The 23,849-nt window shown below is 55.7% G+C and overlaps 1 long non-coding RNA gene across 2 annotated transcripts; it reads left to right on the top strand.

Moving 5' to 3' along the window:
• Positions 1 to 4,247: 4,247 nt before the first annotated feature.
• On the top strand, positions 4,248 to 15,106 carry LOC136378358 (uncharacterized). Of its 2 annotated transcripts, XR_010746606.1 has the most exons (6): positions 4,248 to 4,493; positions 5,949 to 6,000; positions 7,738 to 7,798; positions 10,285 to 10,636; positions 11,532 to 12,318; positions 14,349 to 15,106. It is a non-coding gene; the product is annotated as an uncharacterized lncRNA (long non-coding RNA). The 2 variants fall into 2 exon arrangements; XR_010746605.1 differs by lacking the exon at positions 14,349 to 15,106 and having other exon boundaries at positions 11,532 to 13,698.
• The last annotated feature ends 8,743 nt before the right edge of the window (positions 15,107 to 23,849 follow it).

The following is a 23,849-nucleotide window of genomic DNA, read 5'->3' on the forward strand; positions in this document are numbered from 1 at the left end:
TGGACCCTCCAATCTCAAGTCCAAGAATCCTGCCTCTGGCTGCAGGCTCGAGAGCTGCCCCAGTCCCCCGCAGCAGCCCAGACTGGACGGTTCAGCGCCCCTGCCGTGCGCCCACTGTCAGCCACGTGCGATCTGGGCCCCCGGGCTGCTCCCCGTGGAAAACCCTCGAACCCTCCAGGAGATGGGGGGGTCCGGTTCACCCCGTCCCCCACGCCCCCGCCAGACGAGACCTTCCAGCCTCTGACTCTGACTCTTTCTGGGACACGGAGCCAGACCCAGACCATGTTGTATCATGAATCAATACTTACAGCAGGTCCTCAAATTACATCATTTTGTTTGCCGTCTGCTCATTATAACATTGACGAGGAAAAATAATCAGTTCCCGGCGGGGCCACTGTCCGTGGAGCGTGGGCGGTCTCCCACATCTGTGTGGCTTTCCTCTGGGGGCTGCGGATGTGCGCGTGAGGGAATGCCATGTCTGCATGTCCCGTCTTTGTGGGGGTGGGCGGCCCCGTGATGGACGGGCACCCTGTCCAGGGTGAGTCCCACCTCGCACCCTGAGCTGAAACGCATGGGTTGGAAAATAATCATCTTACTTGTTTTTATTAATCTATCCTGAATGTATGGGTAGCTCACATTGATTTCGATGTGTAATATTGGAAGTGCTTGGGGTCTTTATTTAGACGTTTGATGACGTTTCTGTGACCAGAAATGCCGTAGGAACTCAACTCTGGGTCGTACATAGCATGAGCCTCTGGTAAAATTGGCTTCCGATACTTTGTTTCGCTTCGTGTCACGGTTTCTAAGACTTGCTGCGTTCCTTCTTGCGGTTGAACAATCCCCACGTGTGGATAGACCACACTCTGTGTATCAGTCCCTCAAACCAGATGAGCCTGCACTCAAGCTGGCGAGCTCGGGGTCTTGAACCCGGGTCCTCTGAATCCCAGTCCGACGCTCTATCCACTGCTCCACCGCCTGGTCAGGCTGTGTATCAGTCCCTGGCTGGGCTGTTCTCTCCTTTTGGCTACTGTGTATGGTGCTGCTGTGAACATTCGTGTGCACGTGTTTGTGTGAGCACACTTTCCACCCTCTGGGCACACATCTGGGAGTGGAATTGCTGGGTCCCGCGGTCGCTCTGTGGTCGACTGTGAGGAACCGCTGGACCGTTTTCAGCAGCGACTGCACCCCCACCCACAGCGGATGAGTGTTGCAACTTCTTAACATCCTCTTGCATGCTAGCGGCTCTTCGTGCTTGGGAAGCAGCATCTCATCGTGGCTGGTTTGCATTTCCCTGACGATTCGTGAAGCCAAGCCTCTTTGTGCGTGCTTGGGGACCAAGCCTGTCCCCCGCAGAGATGCCATGTGTACTTCCTGTCTGGTGTGCAGTGAGCATCCATGCTTATTTTGCACTGGACAATCTCATTTTTCTCTTCTGGGAACTGTCCTCTCCCCACTTTGAGGAGCCGCCCACCCTCCCCTCTTCCTCTCCCTAACATGTGGTACCGGATGGAGGGCACCCTCTTCCTCCTCAACCATCTCCATGGCCGTGGGACTGGCCAAGGGGTGGACCACCTAGAAAGTCGGCCAGAAGTAAGCCAGGAAGCAGAAAGCCTCAAAACGGCTATCAGGGGCTGTGAGGCAGAGGGGTGGTGGGACCAACAGCCTGGAACAGGGAGAAGCAGCCGTCAGCGAGGGCAGGAGGGCAGCACCCGGCCCCGGGGGCCCAACCGGAGCCTCTCAGGTGCCATAGGGACCAAAGCTTCTGTTAGTTAGTGCAGCTGCCACAGACCTACACGACTCTGAGTGGGTTTGCTGCGTTTGAGACGGAAGCCTCGGAAAGACGCAAAGCCCGCCCCCTTCTCTTCAGAGGCTGTCTGGTGACCTTGTAGGCAGGTGCCTGTCTGAGGTCCGGGACCATCTCGCTTGTCGTGTGGAGCCGTCTGCTTTGACATCACCCACGTGGGCCACTCGGGTGGCGAGGGGGGAGCAGCCCACCGTGGAGCAGGTGCCTCAGACAGCTCAGTGTGGGCTTGTCCCACCAACTGACGTCCCCACAGCCCCTGGTGGGCACGGAAGCCTGGGTGTCACGGAGCACAGTACCTGGAATGTCACAGGAAGGAGACAAGCACAGTGGGGTCTCCCATGGGCCAGTGGGCAGCTTCTTGGTGGGAATTCAAACGTGAACTGCAGGAACCGAGGGGGGCTCTGTTGTTCTCTGCGAGCCCAGACCCAGTGCTGAGCACCTCCCCTCTGCCGCAGATGGGGAAACTGAGGCTTGAAGGGGCTGACTCGTTGCCAGGATGCCGCCCAGAATCGGGGCAGCAGCCTCCCGGTGTCCTGAAGAGTGATCCTCAGTGGCTGCTCCCTCAGAGGACGGGCCTGGGGCCGCCTCCGGGCCGTCAGAGCTCACAGTGCCTCGCAGACTGGACACACGATACCCACAGCCCTAGGAAATGGGTCAGAGAGCCCCTTCACACGTGGTATGATTTTTATGTGAATTTAATAGGAATCAACTCTTCCATGGAATTTAGGGGTTTGGCGAAGGTCTACAACTGGCTTTTAAGAGCTTGTGGCTTGGCCAGCCCACATGCGCTGGGAGGTTCCCTTGACTTGTAAGCCCAGAAGGAAAGATAGTATTGATGTTGCTGTACGATTTTCATTTATTCTGCTGAAGTTTCAGTCTTTGCAAACCAGAGGGGACAGTGGGTCTGTGTTCTCCCTCTGGGCGCCGGGCTCCTGACAATGCAGACAGAGTTGGCATCAGACCCGTGCTTGTCCGCGGAGCATGACCTTGGGGCTCAGGCGGAGCTGGGCCTTCGGACGCGGTCTGGGAGGCACTCAGGGAGATAGGCGGGAGGACCACTGAGAAGTGTGGCCGCCTGGGCCATAGAGAGCAGGTCTTGAGCCACTGTCCCCTCTCCCTGGCCCTCCCCATCCCCGGCTCACACGGCCTCATCCAGGCTAAGCCTTGAGTGTTTGGTGATAGTGGTGTACCCCACCAGGAACAGCCACGGGCCCAGGCCCTGCCCGAGAGAGAGAGAGGGCACCTCAGTCCCGTGAACCCTGGCCCCGGCATGCACTTCCAGACACCGAGTGACGTCCTGGGCCTACTGGCTGATCTAGAATGTTCCTTCTGTCTTGCCCACCACTGCTTTCCTGTGGCCCCGAGGATTCTCCCTGGAGACAGTGTGAGATCCACTGATGTGTCTCACTCAGTCTTCTTAAAAAAAAAATACATAGGCCCTGGCCGGTTGGCTCAGCGGTAGAGCGTCGGCCTAGCGTGCGGTGGACCTGGGTTCGATTCCCGGCCAGGGCACACAGGAGAAGCGCCCATTTGCTTCTCCACCCCTCCGCCGCGCTTTCCTCTCTGTCTCTCTCTTCCCCTCCTGCAGCCAAGGCTCCATTGGAGCAAAGATGGCCCGGGCGCTGGGGATGGCTCTGTGGCCTCTGCCTCAGGCGCTAGAGTGGCTCTGGTCGCAACATGGCGACGCCCAGGATGGGCAGAGCATCGCCCCCTGGTGGGCAGAGCGTCGCCCCTGGTGGGCGTGCCGGGTGGATCCCGGTCGGGCGCATGCGGGAGTCTGTCTGACTGTCTCTCCCTGTTTCCAGCTTCAGAAAAATGAAAAAAAAAAAAAAAAATACACAAACAAAACTTTATTTTGAGATGATCATAGATTCACAGGCAGTCGTACGAAACAACACCCTGCAGGTTCCCCCGTCCCCAGAGCACAGGGTCACAACCACGAAATGAACATCAGCGGGGCCCACCTGCCTCACTCAGATGCCACCTGTTTCAGGTCCCCCTTCTGAGAATGTGTTTAGTCCTGTACAATCTAATCCCACGTGTAGGGTCCTGAACCCACAACCACAGTTGCCGAGACCAGCTCCGCCGTGGGCGAGCATGAGAGGAAGGCACTGCAGGACTTAAGAAAAAACACACACAAGACACAACATAGAGAAGAGATGGGTCCAGGGGACTCCCAGCCTCTAGGACTGAGAGCCCAGATCTCTGCAGCCTCATCGTGTGTATTGGTCTCTTTGCTGACCAAGCAGATTAGCAGAACCTGGGTCACATTAATCTACAGTGGATTCAGGTGCAGAGAAAGATGACCACCCAATGCCCCCCAGGCATGCAGGAAAATGGCCACAGGGATCAGCTGCTTCCTATAAACAATCATAGTGCTTGCCGGGGCGGCATTCTGCCCCCGCAGGACTTGGCGTTCCAAAGTCCGCACCAAAGACTTGTCTCAAGGCTGCAGTTTAATCTCTCAGCCATTTTCCTACAGCAGTGACTACAGCTGCACACAGGACCCCTCCTCTGCTCCCTAACCTGAACCCGACCACCACCCAATGCTCTGCATCCCCGCAGTCTTGTCCCTGTGGTCATCGGAGCCCTGCATGGGAAACGCATCGTCGTCCGGAGCCCCCGGGAGGGCGACGTCCCCGCCGGTGGATGAGAGTGGCCTTTCTCGCAGACGTCACAGGGTTTTCCTGTGAGCAGTGTGTTCCTCTGTCCTGCTGCGCCCGGTCCTGCAGCCCAGAGGTGTGTGAGTTTCTTCACACTCACCTGTGAAGGGCCCCTGGGCGTTTCCAGCCTGGGGCTGCTGTGAGCACAGGTGCACAGGCTGTGCGTGGACACGAGTCTCCGTTTCTCAGGAGGAAGGCCCCGGGAGGGGGGCCCGTGGGGTTTGGTGGGAAACAGCCACGGGCTGTCCCTGAGCGGCTGCCCCTTTCCCGTCCTAGCAGCCGTGTGCGCGGGTCCGGCGTCTGCAGCCCGCGTGCCGGCCGGCCGTGTTGTCACTGCCGGATTCCGGCTGTTCTGGTAGCGGTGCGGGGACAGTCCTCTCTTGCAGGGTGAGAGAACAGAGTCCCTGCAAACGCCCCAGACGTGCTCAGGGACCCTCTGCGGTGGAGGCTTCTAGCCAGGCACGGGAGGCAGGAGGATGCCGCCCCGGACTCTGTCTCTCCACGGACCCTCAGGCCCCCTTCACTCCCTGCGAGTCTGTCTCCGAGGGGGACCCGGCAGGGTGCATTTGTGGGCATTTCACCTGCAGTGCCCACCTGTCCGTCTCAGAAAGCCCCGGAGGCCTCCACTGGGCACGACCACCCATCCCGTCTAATTGGCTCCCTTCGCCTGGAACGCGCGCTGTCCCCTAGACCCTCACAGCGGCCCCTCTCGGCTTCAAGTCTCCACGCAGGAGACCCTCTCCCCACAAGGGAGGCCTTTGCTGCCCCGCCAACCAGCACAGCTCCCAGCGGCCACTCCCTACTTCCTTCCTGAGGCTTCCAACCAAACCGCTTTATTTACTGCGTATTACCTGCTGTTTCCCAGCGGAGCGGATTTCTCAAGGAGACAAATGCTTCCAGTGACCGTACAGGGGGGCGTGGGGGGTGGGGTCGGGGAGTAGCACCAGGTGGTGGTGGGGGGGGAGGGTGAGCCTTCACTTTGTGTTTCCAGCTAGAGCACCGGGGAGGGGTTTCTCCAAGAAAACGAAGCGCTTGGCCCAGCAGCTGATGTAAAAGGCTCACTGGGGCCCCTGAGAGGTGGCTCTCTTTCAGGTCAAGGTCAACGCGGGGGTATGGTCCCAGGGCGCTGGTGAGCTCCCCCGTGGGTGTGAGGCCCCGCCCCTCCCGAGGAAAGAGCACGAGCCCGCTTCTCTCCGGCTGGGTGCTTAGCAATGACGCGCTGAGATACGGCTGGTATTTCCTACCTAAATATTTTAAATAAAAAGAAAGATCAGCATGCTTCCCCCCCCCACACACACACACACCACCACCACCACCAGAAATAAAACTGTGGTGTTTAACACACTCCCTCTAAGACTTATCACCTGAACAACTTTATTCCACACAATTAAACTTGCATTTCTACGCCCACCCGCTCAGGACCCAGAATCCAGTGTAGACCCGTTTCTGGGAAACAAACGTTTCCCTCACTGTGTTTTCAGGGGCGTTTGTCTGTGAAGCCTCGCTGAGCACAACTACGAGACACGTGACTCGGTGAGTGCGCTTTGTCCCAGAGGCTGGTTGTGGCGGCTTCGGTCTCGAGGTCCCTTTAAACTCTTAAAATTGTCGAGAACCTCAAAGGACTTTTGTTCCCATGGGTTATACGTATCAATATGTATCCTGTTAGAAATGAAAACTACGCCTGCAAAACATTTGATTGATTCACAAAAAATAACAATGATAAATCTGTTCCATGTTAACAGCCTAAGAAACTGAAATTTTCGGACCAGGCAGTGGCTCAGTGGATAGAGCGTCAACCTGGGATGCTGAGGACCCAGGTTCAAAAGTCCGAGGTCACAGGCTTGAGTGCAGCAGGGTCACCAGCTTGAGCGTGGGATCATAGACATGACCCCATGGTCACTGGCTTGAGCCCAAGATCTCTGGCTTGAGCAAAGAGTCACTGGCTCAGCTGGAAACCCCTGATCAAGGCACATATGAGAAGCAATCAGTGAACAACTAAGGTGCCACCACTATGAGTTGATGCTTCTCCTCTCCCTTCCTCTCTGTCTGTCCTTCTCTCTCCCTCTCCCCCCCTCAAAAAAAAAGAGAAAAAAATGAAATCTTCGATATATAGTTAAGCAACTTCAACAGGCCTCAAAGCAAAGAACACCTCAAAGCGGACCTGTCTCCTCACCATGAATTTCTGAACACTTGTTACATATGTAACTACTTCTGAGCACAATGTAACACTGTTAGGAACAAACAGTTCTGCCCAATTCTTCTCCTGCACTTGAAGTTTGTCTAAGTCACTTATCTGTTATGTTTTTAATCAATTTCTACATATCTCAATCTCTGTCCTGTATCCCTAACCCTGTTCCTATCCCTCGCTCCAAGAGTGGAGCTGACCCATCACTGGGTACACGCGTTTTCAAATTTGCTGGGTGTTGGCGATTTGTGGTCCCAAGGGGTGTTCCAGTTTACGCTGCCAACAGCCGAGCCTCGACTTTTCTCCTCATCCTCAGCAGCACTTGGAACGCCGAGACTTCTTGGTTTTGTGAATCCTGTGGTCATGAAACGGAATTTTACTGTAGTTTAATTTGCATTTCTCTGATTTTCAGTGAGGTCGATCCATTTTTCAAATTTATTTACCATTGGACGGTCTTCTCCCACAAATCACTGTATCGGCTCTTCGAAACAATGTTTGTACGTTCACTATTGAATTTTGTCTTGTAGGATGCTTGACATTATTTTAATCCATTTACTGTATTTCTGGTACAGACATCTTTTTTCACGGGGTGCCATTTTCTTAAATGTGATGATGTCTTTTAATGTATAGTTTGCACTTACTTTTCATGCAAAGGAGTCGTTTTTGTCCTTTCTGGTTTGCGTTTTGGGGGGCTTTTTTTTATAGGGACAGAGATAGAGTCAGAGAGAGGGATAGACAGGGACAGACAAACAGGAATGGAGAGAGATGAGAAGCATCGATCATCAGTTTTCTATTGCAACACCTTAGTTGTTCATTGATCGCTTTCTCATATGTGCCTTGACCAGGGAGCTCCAGCAGACTGAGTGACCCCTTGCTCAAGCCAGCGACCTTGGGTCCAAGCTGGTGAACTTTTTGCTCAAACCAGATGAGCCCACGCTCAAGCTGGCGACCTCGGGGTCTTGAACCTGGGTCCTCAGCATCCCAGTCTGACGCTCTATCCACTGCACCACCGCTGTGGTGTCTTAATAAATAAATCCTTCCCCGCTGCAAATTCACGAAATCTCTCCATGTATTTCTCTATATAGGTTTTCAAGATTCACTCCCCACTTAAGTTTTGTTCACCTGGATTTTACCATTGGGCATCACGTGAGTTGGGAGCTTATTATTTTATTTTTTTCCATGTCAGTAGCAGATTTCCCAGCATCCTCCACTGAATTCCCCCCCCCTCCACCACACCCCCCTCCAACCTGGAGTGGTCCCGCCTGTCTGGGTAGCTCTTCTGGGGAGCTGTGATCCTGTTGCTCTGGTTGTGGGGTGCTTATTAAATCCTGTGGGTCCAGTCCCCGGACAGGGCTGACCAAGTTCTCCAAATTCTTAACTGGTTTTCTGCCTGCTCGCTCCCCATGTCAGAAGAGGAGCGTGGGCGTCACCGGCAGCATTTGCGGGGTCACATGGTTGACCTTCAGTTCCCCCAGGTCCTGCTTCCTGAGTGTAGGGTCATTAATATCCTCTTGACGAGTTAACCCTTCCATCACAATGAATCGTTCCTCTGCTATCCTGGTCCTATTCTGTGTCCTGAAGTCGACTTGGACATTGACAGACCCGTACCACCTTTCTTATGGGTAGAGTCCCAGGATATATTTTTACATTTTTTTACTTTTGATCTACCTGCTCCTGATGTTTAAAGTGCATTTCTCGCAGATGGCTTATACGTGGGTCCTTTTCTCTTTTTCTTCTTCTTTTTTTTAAAGCAGTCTGACAGTTTTTGCCTTTTATTTGAAGCCCTTAGACCATTTATACTTATTGTAATTTTGAAACTGAATTCTTCCTGTTTTATTTCCCACAATACCTTATTTATTTATTTATATATTTTAACTAAACAGTTCATTTCCTTCGAAGAATTTAGAACGCAAGGGCTTCGTAGTCACCCAGGGAGCTGGTGAGATGGGACGAGGGTTAGGTGGGTCTTGTGGAGTGTCTGTGGTCTGCTTGGGGCTAGTCTAGGGGGGGTCTTCAGGGCTGCAGGGACATGAGAGGAGGTACAGGAAAGTGTGGGTGCAAAGGACATTGGCGCAGCAGTGCCCCTGTCCTGGGCTGGCAGAGCCCCACTCTCTGGGCAGGCCCATGCCAGGTCATTGCCCCGGCTTCGACTGGGACCCACGGCTGCTCTCAACAGAGCAGTGCTGGGAACCTGGTGGGAGATGCAGACACTGCCCACTCAGCCGCCTGGGCTCGCCTGCCTGCCTCCTGGCTTAGTGCTGCCCTCCTGGCACCTGCTTCTTCCTTTCTCCCTCCAGAGAGGCACCTGGCTATTTATCTCTCTGGGAACCACTGAGTGTGGACCCCAAGGGAACCCCAAACAGGGTGGACGCCAACCCAGTCCTCCAGTGACAAGCCATGGGAGTCTGCGGCGACTTTCTCCACCTCCGACAGCGTCCTTCTCCTCAGTGGAGGGGCACGGTGGCAATGAAACCCCCTCGCAAGCTGCCGTCAAGACCAAGGGCCTGTGTGCGGACGCAGTGTCCACTGTTAAGGCTCCTTCAATTGTTACTTCCAGTGAAACAGTGTAGGGGGTCTGGAAACCCCCTTGGCCTGTGTTCTAGAGGCAGAGAGAGGAGATGTGACCTGAGGGTGCCCCCCAGGAGTCCGTCACTCAGACCCAGAGGTGGTTTGGGACAACTGCCACTCAACTGGGCTTTTGCTGAAGGAAATAGCAGATGTATAATCTGGTGGCAGGTAGGATAAGAAAGAGAAAACGGGAAAAAGGGGCCCACACAGGACCCCTGTGGCACAGCTCCTGAGGTCCGGCCCATGGGGTGGGTGGGGCGCAGCCCATGGGTAGGAGTCAGTGCTTGCAGGAAGGTGGGGTCACATCAGCTACCAGGGGAAGGTCTTGGGGTGGGGGGGACAGGGCCCTGAGCCCTGGGCCCGCTTGGTAAGGACTGAGGTTTCCAGTTTGGGTGAGCTCAGGGTGAAGCAAGTCTTCTGGCTGCAGGTCAGAGCCCAGGGTGTGAGCATGGGGACAGGTGCAGGAGTGGCTTGTCAGCGTGTCCCTTTTCTTTTGTGTCAATTGAGGGAAAACCTTCGTCTAGCAGATTGTGGGCTGACTGGTCACATGGAAAGGCTGCCATGTGGGCTGTAGGGAGCAGAGACGGGCTTACCCAGGGCAGGGCTCCTGGTACTGAAACACAGCCTCCTGGCCTCTGCTGGGCCGGGGGCCTCTGGCAGCAGGAACAATGTCCCCGGTGTCCCCGGTGTCCCCGAGGCTCTGCTGCTGCTGCTGCTGCTGCTGCTGTTTGTCTACCTGCAGCACAGGCTTCCCTGGAGCTCGCTGGGGCAGATGGCCAGGCCGCCCTCCTCACCTCGGAGCCCTCCTCACCTCGGAGCCCTCCTCACCTCGGAGCCCTCCTCACCTCGGAGCCCACAGAGGACGCCCGGCCACGCCCAGGCTGCCCTCCTCACCTCGGAGCCCTCCTCACCTCGGAGCCCACAGAGGACGCCCGGCCACGCCCAGGCCGCCCTCCTGGCTCTGCTCTGCTGAGGTCGGTCCCTGGCGGCGAGCTCACCAGGTCGGTCCCCAGCAGCGAGCTCACCAGAAGCCCGTGTTTGCTTCTCATCTGTTTTGAACGCAGATGGCGTTTGGTGGCTGCCATCCCCGGGTGGGAAGCGGCTGAACCCCTCGGGCCAGGAGACAACCCACCCCAGGACGCGTGGCGCCAGCTGTTGGGTAACACAGCCCTCCGTCCCCACTGTCTTCCTCCCTGACATTGCCCCCCCCAACACCCACACAGCCCTGCGGCCACCTTGCTTCTTACGTGGGCTTTCAACGCGTGCCATTCACCTCGCCCGTCAAGAAGGCCTGTGCCTCTTGTCTGTCGGCACTTCTGCCCGCGCCAGCTGGTTCCATCATGGTGCCGGGAATGGCTCGTCCTGTCCTGGGCCACCGCCATTCATAACAGCCAGTTGGCAAGAGGCAGGGTACAGGTTCGTGATGTTCCGGCTGCAGACCACGGCTGAGGAGGGGGGCGCCCGCAGGACCGGGCATGCCAGTGGAGAGGCGCAGGGACATGCTGCGTGCTGGTGAAGAGGGGGTGCTGGTGTAGGGGGGGCTTGCTGGTGAGGGGAGGGGCCACACTGGTGTAGGGGAGGGACCACGCTCTTGTAGGGGAGGGGCCATGCTGGTGTAGGGGAGGGCCCATGCTGGTGAGGGGAGGGGCCACACTGGTGTAGGGGAGGGACCACGCTCTTGTAGGGGAGGGGCCATGCTGGTGTAGGGGAGGGGCCACAGTGGTGAGGGGAGGGGCCACGCTATTGTAGGGGAGGGGCCACGCTGGTGAGAGGAGGGCCCACGCTGGTGTAGGGGAGGGGCCACGCTGGTGAGGGGAGCATGCTGGTGTAGGGGAGGGGCCACGCTGGTGAGGGGAGCATGCTGGTGTAGGGGAGGGGCCACGCTGGTGAGGGGAGCATGCTGGTGTAGGGGAGGGGCCACGCTGGTGAGGGGAGCATGCTGGTGTAGGGGAGGGGCCACGCTGGTGAGGGGAGCATGCTGGTGTAGGGGAGGGGCCACGCTGGTGAGGGGAGCATGCTGGTGTAGGGGAGGGGCCACAGTGGTGAGGGGAGGGGCCACACTGGTGAGGGGAGGGGCCATGCTGGTGTAGAGGAGGGGCCATGCTGATGAGGGGAGGGGCCACACTATTGTAGGGGAGGGGCCACTCTGGTGTAGGGGAGGGGCCACAGTGGTGAGGGGAGGGGCCACGCTGGGGAAGCAGCTGGAGCCCACGCTAAATCCATCCCCCCTGTGGTGTGGGTGTGCTGGCTGGTCAGTCAAACCTGCTGCTGCGCAGACAAGAACAAGATCTTCTCTTCTTGGACATCGCAGCTTCTCCAGTTCCGAAGCGAGGAGACAGCTGTGCCCCTGCTCTTACCCAGCAGATGAGACCCCACTGGAACACACACACACACACACCCGCTTGCAGGAGCCTCCTGACACCTGCCGTGCACCCGCTGTGCTCAGTGGAAGACACGAGCCTCACAGAGCTGGCTGTGGCCTGCGGCTCATTTCTCTCAGCTGCCCCGAGACATAAGTGCTCTCACTACCCCCGCTTTGCCCACCCCTCCCCCACGCAGAGAGCTGAATCCGCGTGTCCAGGACCACAACATCGGCAGGAGTCTGAGCTGCACTTGACGCAGCTCGGGTGTTTGGATCGCTGATGTTACTCTTCTGCACGGTCAACACCCGAGTCCCTACCCGAGCCAGTCGTCTCAGCCCCCATCCCGGGAGTTAGCTCGGGGCGTTCAGAGACGTGCTGTTGCCCAGCACGGAACCTTTGATGACCTCTTCAGAAGGTCAGAGGCCCTGCCCCAGGGAGGACTCCGTGGTCTCTGGGTCTTGTCCCACTCTGGGGTCCTAGGATCCTGGGAATCAAACACGGAGGCTGTCCTTCAAGCACGTGACGGTGACGCTCCGGGCCAACCTCCGCACCTCCGTGTCGCCTGGACCGCACGGGAGCGCAGTGTGGGGAGGTCAGTGCCATCTGATCGGTCCTGGTCCTTCTGCACAGCCTGGAAGGGAGACGTGTTCTCCTCTGGAACCTTGTCAGCGCCGAGGACGAGGACTCTCTCCCCTGCCTGGGCCCACCGGGCGCCTCCTCGTTCTCCCAGTGGTTGTATGTGAAGGACAGAACCGTCGTGTGGCAAGAGCGGGACCTGAGGAAAGGAGGCCAAAGGGCAAGGGGTGCAGGACACGGTGGCCTTGGCATCTGGGGCTGGAGCCACGGAGGGAGGAGGCTGGAGTCACAGGTGGATGGAGCCAGGGCAGGTGTTAGGGGCAGAAAGAGGCAGCCACCCTGGGGCAGGCGGGGGAAGGTCCAGGTATCGGCATGCGGGAGGGTGAGGAGGGCCATTCCTGCCCTTCGGGTGGTGGCAGGGCCAGGTCCCAGGTCCTGAAGAGACTTGTGGGACGTTGAGCCACCTCTTTGACCTGTGACCGTCTTCCCCTAGTCTCTACTTACACGGGCACGTTGCCTCCTCCTCCTCTCACCCTGCCTTCTTCCCGTCAGACCTGTGGTGACACTGGGGGCAGCCAGATAACCCAGGACTATCTCCCTGTCTCAAGACCCTTAGCTTAATCCCGTCAGCAACGTGCCCTTTGCAAGGGTTCCGGGGACTAGGATGTCACGTCTCTGGGGCTGTGATTCAGCATACCACACTGTCCCCAGGCCAGGGCCGGGCAGTGCCCTGGAAGCAGCACTTCGGTGGGGAGTGGGGGGGGGGGGGGAGGACAAAAGCCTGAGTGGAGACTGATGTGTAGGTTAACATACAGGCCTGGTGAATTACTGCGTCAGACTTGGGGTCACCAGAGAGTGACGGGGATACCATGGATCCTCATCCTAGGGCACAGGAAAGGGACAGAGAGGGACCAGGGGAGTAAGTCTGCCTTGTGTATGGGTCGTGGGCTTGTTCCTTCGGTCTGGACCTCGTGTCCATCATCTGTGCCTCCTCCAACAGTCTTATCCTTGGACTGTTTCCATTCACCATTGACCCCCCCCTCCAGGCCTGGCACACACAGGACACTGGATAAATATTTGTGTAATAGGCAGATTACCTTCTCTCTAGCAATCTGAGCTGAAACTAACATGAAATGAGATTTCTGCAAAACTGCCAAAAAGTTATTGTTCAACTCTCCTTGCAAATTTCTGAACTCCTGAGGCCAGTACATTAAAAAAAAAAAAAAAAAAAGTCATGGAATTCAGTTTTTGACCTTGTAATCCTTGCCTTATCAGGAAAATACTACAAAAATATCCTCTAACGCACGGCCTCGTGAATGGAGGGCCTCGTGTCATTAGATTTGATTAGTAAAAAGTCAATCAAATATGAACAGATATCCCGGGGTGACTAGTGGTCCCCCAAAAGGTGTGTCCACCGGGACCTCATGATGTGATCGTATCTGGAATAAGGATCTTTGCCGATACAATCAAGGTACAGATCTTGAGAGGAGAGCATCCTAGGTTGTCTGGGTGGGTCTGGGATCTGGTGACTGGGGTCCTCCTGAGGCTCAGGAGAGGGAGACTGGAGACGGAGAGGCCACGTGAAGACGGAGGCTGAGGCTGTGTTAGAACCCGTCGGAGTCCGAAAAGACCAGTGTAACAGGCTTTACTGAAAGGAAGAAAGGAACCCTGCCAGGCTGACTCGTCAGGGAGAGTCGCGCCAGGCACAGGCTAGGACAGGGGTCCCCAAACTCTTTTCACAGGGGGCCAGTTCACTGTGCCTCAGACCGTTGGAGGGCCGGACTATAAAAAAAACTATGAACAAATCCCTATGCACACTGCACATATCTTATTTTAAAGTAAAAAGACAAAACTGAAATAAATACAATATTTAAAATAAAGAACAAGTAAATTTAAATCAACAAACTGACCAGTATTTCAATGGGAACTATGCTCCTCTCACTGACCACCAATGAAAGAGGTGCCCCTTCTAGAAGTGCGGCGGAGGCCGGATAAATGGCCTCAGGGGGCCGCATGTGGCCCGCGGGCCGTAGTTTGGGGACCCCTGGCTAGGACGTGCTTTTTTAAGGGTTTAGGGGCGGGGGAGCAGGAAGGGTCGTGGGGCATTTAGCCGATTGGCTACTGGACAGAGGATGGTCTTTCATGGAAGTTTGAGTATGTTTAACTTCTAGCGGTTTCCAATCACCCAGGACTCCTCGGCGTATGACGTCAGACATTCCTCTGTGGTTGGTCATCTGCGGCAAGCCCTGAAGCGAGACTTACCGGCCGGGTGAAAGACATGAGACCTAAGAGGTTGGACTGGGGCTGCCATGAAGCCAGAAGGCCTGGAGCCTCTGAGAGCTGGAAGGCACTCTCCCCCGGAGCTCTGGAAGCGGCGTGCCTCTCCCTGGACCTTAGACTCCCAGCCTCTAGAAGTGTGAGACATGGGTTTCCTACAGCTTAAAGCCGCCACGTTTGTGGTGTTTGTTACAACAACCACAGGTAACTCACCAAAGACCACGCTAGTGCCAGGGGTGTGGCCTCCGTGTGCATGCGCCTGAGGCTACCGACGCCTGGGGGGTGGGGGGGAATGCTGTGGTCAGTAGGAGGCAGAAAACCCTGATCGAGCCACAGAGGGGAGCAGGTTTGCTGAGACTGGGTGCCGGCGGCTGTGCTCAGCTAGGGTGACCCGGCGACTCGTAAGTCTGACCGAACGGTCCTCAGGTCCAGTCCCCGCTGACGTGAAGTGTTGAAGGGACAGTGGTGGCCCCTTCTGTTCCAGCTGAACGCGGGACGAGGTCCCAGTGGGACGGTCACATCAACTGTTCCCTGCGGCTGATGTGTTCCTCTTACCGGCTTTTTAAAATCTGAGTGTCTGAAACTTGATTCGGGCAAGAGAACAAGGAATTAAAGTGACTTCTGCTACTTAGTCAATAATGGGGATAGGGAGTGATAGGGACAAATAAAGAGTGGAATGAGCCCTGGCCGGTTGGCTCAGCGGTAGAGCGTCGGCCTGGCGTGCGGGAGTCCTGGGTTCGATTCCCGGCCAGGGCACACAGGAGAAGCGCCCATCTGCTTCTCCACCCCTCCCTCTCTCCTTCCTCTCTGTCTCTCTCTTCCCCTCCCGCAGCCGAGGCTCCATTGGAGCAAAAGATGGCCTGGGCGCTGGGGATGGCTCCTTGGCCTCTGCCTCAGGCACTAGAGTGGCTCTGGTTGCAACATGGCGACGCCCAGGATGGGCAGAGCATCGCCCCCTGGTGGGCATGCCGGGTGGATCCTGGTCGGGTGCATGCGGGAGCCTGTCTGACTGCCTCCCCGTTTCCAGCTTTGGAAAAATGAAAAAAAATAAAATAAATAAAATAAAATAAATAAAATAAAAAGAGTGGAATGAACAGACCTGGAGGGGGCATCTGCACAGTGGGGGAGCCCCCAGGGAGAAGGAAGGGACCAGGAGGGGAGGCCGCTGGAGGGGGAGGGGCAGCAGAGAGAGGGGTGCCCCCAGGAGCACTGGAAGCTGCAGAAGAAGGGAGGGGCAGGCTCTGAGGAGCAGAGGCGGCAGGAGGACTGGCCCAGAGGAGAGGAGCCCGAGAGGGGCCAGCACTGCCCACCTGTCCAGCCCCTGTCACACCTGGCCCAGGTACCTGCTGGCCCACCTGACTGGGAGCAGCAGCCCCACGCCCATCCCCCTCTCGTGACCCCCGAGACCTCAGCTCCAAAGGTCCCCCTTCACACCATCCTTAGTCTCTATTCTGGGGTCTTGCTTGCTTCCAGAAAGCACACACACATTCTATCAGGGAGTAACCACTTTTAGCTTTTCTAAAAATAAAACTTCATACAGTATTTTAGAATAGTTTTAGATTTACGGAGAATTTGCAAAGACACGGCAGATTCCCATCCACCCGGTTTCCCTCTCGTGTCAGCGCCCGGTGCCGTGGGGTGTGCTTGCCACCGTCTGCAAACAGACGTCTGCGCCCTGTGAGAACAAACGTGCTTCTCCCCGAGGGCCTTTCCCTGGTCCCGGCCCCATCCCGGGTCCTGGTGTCTTTACTCAGCACGGCTCTGCAGGCTCCTGGCTGTGAGCGGTGAGCTCCTCCCACTTGCCTTCTTTCTGATCACTGGGTAAGTCTCAGGGAGGACGGGCCAGGCATGTCAGAGAAAGCCTTGATGTTCTTCTGATTAGACTGGATTGTGTGTTTCGGTAGGAAAAAAAGCATGGGAGTAGCAAAGTGCCCTCTGGTCATACCCGGACCAGGGGCCCCTCCTACCCTTCCTGTCCACATGACACATCTCTGTTGGTGTTGGCCTTGGTCACCTGGCTGCAGAAGTATGTTCCGGCTTTCCTCTCGAAGAAGTTGCTTTTTTCCTTCCATTGCATACCCACAGCTACACTGCTCACAAAAATTAGGGGGTCAGGGGACGTGCAGATACTCCAGTACTCTCAGCCTTTTGTCGAGTGCATTTCCACCAATGAAATAAAAGTTGGTTTTGCATCTCCTTTGCATAATTGAACAACTTTCTTTGACTTGTCATTGGCTCTTCTGATGTTCTTGTGTAATAAAAATAAAAACATCAAATGCTTCTTCTTTTTTATCGCTTCATATTCATTTTGAAATGTCCCCTAACTTTTGTGAGCAGTATACTTTCTGCCCCTGTGCCAGAAGCAAGCCATTTCTCCAAGGAACCAGGTTCCTTTTGATTGCAGATGGTGTTAGAGACCAAGATCTCAGTGCCGGGTGTGCTCACCGCTCCTGGGACATCACAGCTTGTGGGCCTTCTCAGCAGACGGAGCCAGGGAGCAGGGCATCTGCCCCATCACTGCTGTCATCATGGGGCCATCCAGGGCTCGTGGGCGGACTGATCCCACTCACCCCAGTGTCACAGCACAAATCATTCCCCAGCGGTTAAACCATCAAAACACACACTACTGTTCGTTCACAGAAATGAATCGTGGAGTCAGCAAATAGGCTGAGCGATCAGAAATTAAGAAAGTGCCCGTTCGTCGCGCCCTGCCCTCCTTCGTGGACCGGCTGTGTGCGTCCACGGGCGCCTCTGTCCGGGACGACGCCACCAGGCCATCTCCTGTGCTAACAGGTCAGGAACATGCTGATGTCTTGCACCTTTTCTGTGAGTGCTGCGGGCTGCGTCCTGATGCAGGACTCCGAGCAGCGTGTTCCTCTAGCTGTCTCCTTGTAGGACATCGGAGCTCTTCCCGGTGTTGGTGGGGGCGGCGGCCTGTTTGGCTGGTGCATCCTACACCCCAAGGACCCTGCAGGGCTAAGACGGCATCTGCCCCTTCGGTTCTTTTCTTAGCATGTCCTCCTAACACTAGGGAATTCCCGGGCCAACAGCATGCACCTTGTTTCTGCCCCGGTCTCTGCTGTGACGCTGACACGTCTACACCGGGTTTTCATGCACCATTGTCCCCGCTTCAGAGCATCCTGGCAGCCGGAGTCCCGTCTTCCAGTTCCCTCGATCCTTAAAAAGTCTTGTTGGTTTTTTTTGTTTGTTTGTTTTTTGTTTTGAAGTATTATCCAATCTTTTAGGTGTTACTTTGTGTTTATTTGGAGTCTAGTGACGGTAACATTGTTTTATGTGTTTGTTGCTGTTGATTCTATCCTTCGCTCCTTTTCTACCGGGAACCTTCCCCTTTTCTTTATTGCTTTATAAAAGATAATCAGTATAGTCCAAGGATTATAGAAGAGTAAGAAGTGTTCTGAGCTAAATGTACAACTATATTAAAGGTATATTAAAGGGGGAAAAAATAGGGTTTGGGGAAACAAGGCGGGAAAGAGGAGTAGGTGATACAACAGCCTCCCCCCCCCCCCCTTCCCCGTGAACCAAGGCCCCGCTCACTTCAGAGTCTGATGGCAAGTAAATGAAATGAGGGCTAACTGAATAGAAACCAAGCGTCACGGCAGCTCTGACATCTGTCCCAGCTGCAGCGAGTTCGGCGCAGAAGGAAACGGCATCGGTGACAGAGACCAGGCTGCCCGTGCTCTATGGTGGCTATCGGTCCCCCCCCACCCCCCTCCCTGGGCTGCTGGGGCCCATGCTTCCAGTCACACCATACGATGGTGAAAGCTCGCCTTTGCTCCTGTTGGGACGACTGGTCACCCAAACCTTGTCTCCTTCCTTCACGTCCCAGCCCAGAATATTCCAGACGAATTAAGGGGGTCACTGTGGAAGGGGGATAATGACAGCAAGTCCCTGAGCTCGTGGGCAAGGCCTTGCGACACTCTGGGCATCGGGAGGATGAAAAGAAAGTGGTTTCGCTGCACGCAAGCATCGGTTCCTGCACAGCACACGCGGCAACACCGCGTGTTGTTAAAAAGTAAGATCACTTCTTACTTTTCCATAATCCTTGGACTATACTGATTATCTTTCATAAAGCAATAAAGAAACGGGGAAGGTTCCCGGTAGAAAAGGAGCGAAGGATAGAATCAATGGCAACAAACACATAAAACAATGTTATCGTCACTAGACTCCAAATAAACACAAAGTAACACCTAAAAGATTGGATACTACTTCAAAACAAAGAAACCAACAAGACTTTTTAACGATCGAGGGAACTGGAAGACGGGACTCCGGCTGCTAGGATGCTCTGAAGCGGGGACAATGGTGCATGAAAACCCGGTGTAGACGTGTCAGCGTCACAGCCGAGACCGGGGCAAACACCCAAGGCAAACCACGGGAAGAAAACCTTCCGCCGAGGACTGGAGACGTTCACGCTGCAAGCAAGCTTCACGCTGGTGGACACTCAGGGCCACAGGGGTTGACTCAACAGTGGAAATCTGAGTGTCACTTCAGGGGAAAGGGCCCCGCTTGGCTGAGGACTGCTGGGCAGTCGTCCAACGAGCTTCAGCGCCTGTAGGGCCCCCAGGGACTCGCCCGCTCACCGGTTTGCCAGGTCCTTGCCTCCTTGTCGTCCCAGCAGGGCTGCCCCTGACGGCTTTGTCACAGGGTGCTGTCCCCACTAACCAGCATCCCTATCCCGTCTCTCCTTAAGGTCTCCACGGGACTCGTTAGAACAGACACCACCATGTTTCTCACCGGCTCTCTGCCTGTCTCTCCCGCAATGGACAGAACAGCCCGCACACGGAGTGCGTAGACCCTTTGGTCACAGTTGTCTCTCTGGCCTGTCGGGGTGGCTGCCCACAGGACATGCACAGGATAGGCACAAGTGTCACCCGGGCGAGCAGACCTGCCAGCGTCCCAGCCCACCCTCAGCAGGGGTGCAGTGTGGGCTGTCCAGTGTGGGCAGCTCACTCCGGAAGGGGCTGAAGGTCATGGTCAGGACGCTTCTGGAATCACGGAGCCGGGGAAGAGCCCACCTAGCTGTGCCCGCTGGCTCTGTCCTCCGTGTGCCGTTCCCGGCGGCCACAGACCAGCAGCCCCAGTCCTCCCCACGCGGCTCTCAGCTGCCAGTCTAACCTGAGAGACAGTCCCAGTCCAAGCTGACAGCTGCCCAGGTGCCCTGGGACCCGTCCTCAAGGACCCAGGGCCAAGCCCCTATGTGCTGGCTTTTACGAGTTTTGGGTATTCAATGCAGTGAGACTCTGTGGAGTACAGAGAACATGCTTGCTCACATGTAGAGTGCACTCTGTTGTACTGCCAGGCAGAGCATGGTGTCCACTGGGTGTGCCATCTCTCCAGCAGTGACCAAGTCACAACACCGGTGCTGGAACCCGGTGGGCTGAGCCACCTGGTGCTGCTCCACCCCCCCCAGGAAAGAGTGCGTGTATGTGTGTATGTACTATGTTCATGAGTGTACCTGTATGTACATGTGCGAGTGTGTACTGTGTCCATGTGTGTGCACAGCTGTGCATGCATGTGGTATGTGCCTGTGTCTGTGTCTGTGCTTGTGTGCATGTACTGTGTTCATTCATGAGTGTACATGCATGTACATGTGCGAGTATGTACTGTGTCCACGTGTGTGCTCAGCTGTGCATGCATGTGGTATGTGCCTGTGTATGTGTGTGTGCTTGTGTTCATGTACTGTGTACCTGTATGTACATGTGCAAGTGTGTACTGTGTCCATGTGTGTGCTCAGCTGTGCATGCATGTGGTATGTGCCTGTGTCTGTGCTTGTGTGCATGTACTGTGTTCATGAGTGTACATGCATGTACATGTGCGAGTATGTACTGTGTCCATGTGTGTGCTCAGCTGTGCATGCATGTGGTATGTGCCTGTGTATGTGTATGTGCTTGTGTGCATGTACTGTGTACACATGTATGTACATGTGCGAGTATGTACTGTGTGCATGTGTGTGCTCAGCTGTGCATGCAAGTGGCATGTCCATGTGTGTAGTGCCGTATGTGTGCACATATGCATGTACACATGCATGTGTGCACATGTGTGCATGCACAAATAATTGAGAAAACATTTGGAAAGTGGGGAAATTTTATGAAGTAGAAATGTGCTCTCCTGACTCCACTCCAGCATAAACAGCAAAGCCGGGAGAAAGTGTGCTCAGAGACCACGCTGTCCGGAACGGGACTTCCACCTCTGTCTTCACCTGTCATGTTGACAGGGGCTCTTCCCTGGGGAGTCCTGGGGACCCTCAGGGCCCCTTGCCCTTGTTACTACCCACCCTACGATGTCGGGCTTTATGAACAGGTTTCCCTAAGGGGCAAACACCAGCCTCGGATATAACTGTCTCTGGTGGTCACCCACTGTCAGATATAACCGTCTCTGGTGGTCACCCACTGTCAGATATAACCGTCTCTGGTGGGCACCCACTGTCAGATATAACCGTCTCTGGTGGGCACCCACTGTCAGATATAACCGTCTCTGGTGGGCACCCACTGTCAGATATAACCGTCTCTGGTGGGCACCCACTGTCAGATATAACCGTCTCTGGTGGGCACCCACTGTCAGATATAACCGTCTCTGGTGGGCACCCACTGTCAGATATAACCGTCTCTGGTGGGCACCCACTGTCAGATATAACCGTCTCTGGTGGGCACCCACTGTCAGATATAACCGTCTCTGGTGGGCACCCACTGTCAGATATAACCGTCTCTGGTGGGCACCCACTGTCAGATATAACCGTCTCTGGTGGGCACCCACTGTCAGATATAACCGTCTCTGGTGGGCACCCACTGTCAGATATAACCGTCTCTGGTGGGCACCCACTGTCAGATATAACCGTCTCTGGTGCTCACCCACTGTCAGATATAACCGTCTCTGGTGGGCACCCACTGTCAGATATAACCGTCTCTGGTGGTCACCCACTGTGGGAAACTCGGAATATAACCGTCTCTGGTGGGCACCCACTGTCAGATATAACCGTCTCTGGTGGGCACCCACTGTCAGATATAACCGTCTCTGGTGGGCACCCACTGTCAGATATAACCGTCTCTGGTGGGCACCCACTGTCAGATATAACCGTCTCTGGGGGTCACCCACTGTCAGATATAACCGTCTCTGGTGGGCACCCACTGTCAGATATAACCGTCTCTGGTGGGCACCCACTGTCAGATATAACCGTCTCTGGTGGGCACCCACTGTCAGATATAACCGTCTCTGGGGGTCACCCACTGTCAGATATAACCGTCTCTGGTGGGCACCCACTGTCAGATATAACCGTCTCTGGTGGGCACCCACTGTCAGATATAACCGTCTCTGGTGGGCACCCACTGTCAGATATAACCGTCTCTGGTGGGCACCCACTGTCAGATATAACCGTCTCTGGTGGGCACCCACTGTCAGATATAACCGTCTCTGGGGGGCACCCACTGTCAGATATAACCGTCTCTGGTGGGCACCCACTGTCAGATATAACCGTCTCTGGGGGGCACCCACTGTCAGATATAACCGTCTCTGGTGGGCACCCACTGTCAGATATAACCGTCTCTGGTGGTCACCCACTGTCAGATATAACCGTCTCTGGTGGGCACCCACTGTGGGGAACTCGGAGGCGGAGGCTCTCCGTACGTCCAGGGCCCAGAAACGCGGCTCCGGTTTAGAGCTGGCAGACTGTGAGGTTACAGCAAAGGCCCACGACTGGTTTCCTTTAAAACCTCATAGTTTCATAAGAAGCTGACGTCAGCCAGCTGGGTGTTCACTACTGTCCTTGCCTGGAAATGTCAGGTCCAGCAAAGGAAAGGTTCACCCCAGGCCAGTAGCACCTTCGGGGGGGCTGACCCTTGCCAGAGGGTGTGGACACTGTGTGTTTCCCCACAGATGCACCCAGATGGAGTCCCACAGCCTCCGCCCCTCGTTCACTCTGTTTCTGTGGATCTCATTTGACTTCCAGATGACTTTAATGATTGCTTTTAAAGGAGCACATCTTGCCCCTGGCCACCCCCAGGCTGCACCAAGTGATCCTCTCTGAAGCCAGGGGTGTGTTTTGAATCAAAACTGCCTGCCTGACTGCCAAGATGTGGGCTCGGAGATGATTCTTTGACTTTTCTGGATGCCACAGAGGCAGCTGCGTTCTCCGGGGGAGGCAGGACTCTATCCTTCGGTCGTGGTCACGTACGGACCCGACCTTGTTGGGCCCAGGGTCCTGCCTTCCGGGATGGTGTTCTTGTGTGGGAGGGAGGAGACACATGAGTAGCCCACATCCTCGTGACCAAGTCCTCCTCCAGGCTGGGCACTGGGCTTGCCTGTGGGAAGTTCAACACACACCCCAATTTTCTACCTGAGCCAAATGAGGGAGCGGTGGCTAGTGGTCAGGGTCCGAGTTGGGGTGAGTGCTCTGGAGCCAGTCTGCCTGGCCCCCTGCCTGGCCCCCTGCCTGGCCCCCTGCCTGGCCCCCTGCCTGGCCCCCACTACACACTCCTGGACAGTCCGAACCTCAGACTCTCCATCCGGAAAAGCAGGGCCTCGCGGAGCAGAGGTCATCCGGGGGCAGTATCGGAGCCCCTGCTGGTCCTAAGCTCTCCATATCAGCCAGTAACAATGTTGATGATAACAGCAGTAACAGACGATTTAGTGTGACTTAATGTGGCCAAAACATTACTACATACGTCACCTCTGACCATCACCGCAGGGGCTGGAGGGGGTAGGGGAGGCGTTCTGCTCCCCAAGGGAACCGGGCTGGGCCAGGGCACTGGTCCGAGACCACAGGTGAGAGAGCTGAGGTCATTGCAGGGTCTCCACCAGCCAGTCTGGGCTCAGCTTGCAGACTCCCAGGCTGCCCGCACGCCGGCTCCCAGGGCGTAGGCCCGAGGTGAGGGCCCGGGTGGGCTGTCTAAGGTGTGTGGGCCCAGGATGCCAAGGGCCGGTGAGATCCGGCGCCGTGACCGGGTTAGGGCGCCAGCGCCAAGCAATGTCAGGAGCAAGATGCATGGGGTGAAGAAGGGGCTGTTTCCTTGGCAACGACGGCTTTTCTCGATGACATTATGTTTTGTTTTTCCACATAAATTAGCAGTGTTGATGGCAGGGGCACTGGGCGAGATGAGAGGGTTTGTGAGGTCACAGTCGGCACACAGCAGGGCCAGGATCGAACAAGGATCCTTCCAGCCCCCAGGCAAGGTTCCAAGACTTGAACATGCTCTCAATTAAAAGACATATCCCGGAGGATTTTTTTTTTTTCCAGAAAATAAGAAAGGATACCCAGAAATCCTTCTGCATGAATTACACACACTAGCTTTAGGGCACATTGAAAGACTTGAACATGGGAAGGAAGGAAACGGTGTCCTCGAAGCAGAACAGGGAATATGTGCCCTGTAGTCGCGGACACGGGACACTTTGTTCCTCCCGGT

This window comes from Saccopteryx leptura, chromosome 7 (genome assembly GCF_036850995.1).
Source record: "Saccopteryx leptura isolate mSacLep1 chromosome 7, mSacLep1_pri_phased_curated, whole genome shotgun sequence".
NCBI lineage: Eukaryota > Metazoa > Chordata > Mammalia > Chiroptera > Emballonuridae > Saccopteryx > Saccopteryx leptura.